Here is a 2,919-nt window from a genome sequence, read left to right on the forward strand (position 1 = left end):
ACATACACCCATACAGCATATCTTCCCCATACACACACACTCATACAGCACATCCTCCCCATACACACACTCGTGGCAGCTACTACGGTGTCAAGCCTACGCGATGCTCGACTACCTCTACGTTAAATCAGGAAGGGTGAATAAATTATGGATGAATGTTTAGGCGAAAGACCTCCAGTGTATAAACTTTCAGACGCCCGGTTATACCAACATCACAGACCAAAGACGCGCCTCTCCACTCCCAGCAGAATCAAGATGGTGTTAAGGAGCAGAAATTTAGGACCTGTGGTGGTACTGTTACTGTGCTGAATTTATTGTTCCTTACGGTGCATACCATATCAGTACCAAATCTATCTATCTATCTGTCTATCTACTGCCACACGCCTTAATCCCGTAAGGGGTGGCCACAAACAAATCGCTTCCATGTCGCCCTGTCCCCCGCCATTTCACTGCCCTGCTCTCAGCTCACACACCCCTCTCTCATATACCTCTCCACTGCATCCCTTCATCTCATCCTTGGCCTCCCCCTTCCTCTCCCCCTTTCCACCTTACTCACAAACACTTCCTCGTCAGTCTCTCACTCTCCATCCTCTCAGTACCAAATCCTACAGTAAATTGGACAATGAAGATGATGATGAAGATGGTGATAATGATGATGATGATGATGATGGTAACGACGATAATGATGATGAAATGTGGAAGAAAAAACAAAGGAACAAGGCTTAAAACCAGAAAAAATCAACTCCATCTAATCCCCATGAGAAAGCGACACATGGAAGGCGATGTAGATAAGGATTGACGAGGGATTAACTAGGCTGGATTAAGTATGTACATGGAGAAGAACATACTGCGACTTTGGCACCTCATATTAACCCTCTCACTGTCGGGGTAACTCTAGTTCCGGTTAATGCCAGACGATTTTGTTCATCTGAGAGGTGTATGTGAACCGAATCTAGACAGAAAAATATACAAATGAAAATGTGTGTAGACGGCAAGGGTTCCGTGGGCTTAAATGATGTGTGAATGAGTGTGTGGCCCACGTCACTAGGCAATCTGTTGATACCTCTCCCTCTTTCGTAATGTCTCTCTCCTAAATTCTGGATCCTACCTTACTCAGCCCTTACGTGAGATTTGGGATGATGATGATGATGATGATGATGATGATGATGATGATGACGATGATGAGGATGAGAATAAAAAGAGGACGAGGAGGAATGGGTGGAAGATTTCGGGTCATTATTATTATTATTATTATTATTACTATTATTATTATTATTATTATTATTATTATGATGATGATGATGATGATGATGATGATGGCGGCATAGGAGTCACCCGCAGTACTATCCCACCTTATCAAAACCATACTGACACGATGATAAGCACACACATGCTATTTTCCATTGCTTATCAGTCCTCTCTCTCGCCCGCCTGTCTGCCAGTGAGTCGTGTTCTCGCTGGCGTGGGAGACTTCGTGACAACTTATAGACAGCGACTTGTTTTGTATTATACACGCTGATAGCTCCTGCAGGCCTGTTTATATCTTTTTTAATATCAACACATGTCTAGTCTGCATCAGTAACACACAAGAGGGCATTGAAAAGGGCTAAGGAAAATAAATCCCTCAGGAAAAAGTGCAACGAATTCTCTCAAGCAAACCAAAATACAACTCTGATTCCCGTAAGTATTTTCTAACGATCTTTCTCTATTCCGCGCTTATATCTATGACTAGCGGCGTCTGTCGGCATGGCAACATCACCACCTGGCGGCCCAAACACGCAGGAGGAACCATATCAGACGGGGGCTGCGAAGGTGTGAATATGTTACGGCAGGTGAATATGCTAAAAAAAAAAAAAAACTCCTCCCATCTCTCAAATGTCCACCCACCCTCTTCTACGGATGTTACTGTGTTTTCTCCTCATATGTGTGTCCTACGGCGTCTGTGGGCACGGCAAGGCGACCCCTGGAGGCCCAAAGACACAGGGGTACGAGGGTAAAGGTGGACGGGACTTAAAACAACAATTCTGTCGCTGAAAAACACAAATCCCGCCTATCTATGGACGTTTCCCTGCACTATCCTTATCTCTCAGCTTTATCCTTATCTCTGTGTCGTGAGGCGTCTGTGGGCATGGAAAGGCGACCACCTGGAAGGCCAGAGACACAGGACGTATGAGGGTAAGGGGATGGAACTTAAAAACAACAATTCCGCCTCTAACTGATACCATTCCCTCTTATCTATCCTTATCTCTGTCTCCAGAAGTGTGAGGCGTCTGTGGGCATGGGAAGGCGACCCCTGGAGGCGGAGAGAGGCAGGGAGTACTTGGGAATAATATATTTTTGGGGGAGAGAAAATGAAAAACGATCCCCACACCTCTCAAGTCTTCATCCACTCTCTTTCCCCTCTTCTAAGGACCTCCCTCTACTTCCCTTCATATCTGTGTCCCGAGGCGTCTGTGGGCATGGCAACGCGACCCCTGGAGGCCCACAGACACGGGGAATACGAGCTTAAAGGCGGACGGTGCTGGAAAACCTGGACCTCGCTGGAAAACAATGCCCCAGGTGAGGCTCGAACTCACAACCCCGGCATGGCTCAGACACTGTCGTATAAGTACCGTGCGCTAACCGATTGCGCCACTGGGGCCACGAATGGTGAGGCCTCTCCACTCCCTTCACTCTCTCTCTCTTTCTTTCTCTCTCCCTCTCTCTCTCTCTTTCTTTCTCCCTCCCTCTCTCTCTCTCTCTCTCTCTCTCTCTCTCTCTGTCCTAATACTTATCATTCTGACTCGCACGTTCACTGCTCTATTTCTCACCCTCATCAAAATTCACATACTATCTTCTCTCTCTCTCTCTCTCTCTCTCTCTCTCTCTCTCTCTCTCTATCTATCTATCTATCTATCTATCTCTATCTCTCTCTCTCTC

At 46.4% G+C, this 2,919-nt stretch overlaps 1 non-coding gene across 1 annotated transcript; it reads right to left on the reverse strand.

Moving 5' to 3' along the window:
* Window positions 1–2,551: 2,551 nt before the first annotated feature.
* Window positions 2,552–2,641, reverse strand: TRNAI-UAU (transfer RNA isoleucine (anticodon UAU)). The gene is given in 2 exon segments: window positions 2,552–2,587; window positions 2,604–2,641. It is a non-coding gene; the product is annotated as a tRNA-Ile (tRNA).
* Between the last annotated feature and the right edge of the window lie 278 nt (window positions 2,642–2,919).

The sequence above is a fragment of the Coenobita brevimanus genome, chromosome 21 (genome assembly GCF_032717465.1).
Source record: "Coenobita brevimanus isolate Jiangsu-jjx chromosome 21, ASM3271746v2, whole genome shotgun sequence".
NCBI classification, from domain to species: Eukaryota; Metazoa; Arthropoda; class Malacostraca; order Decapoda; family Coenobitidae; genus Coenobita; species Coenobita brevimanus.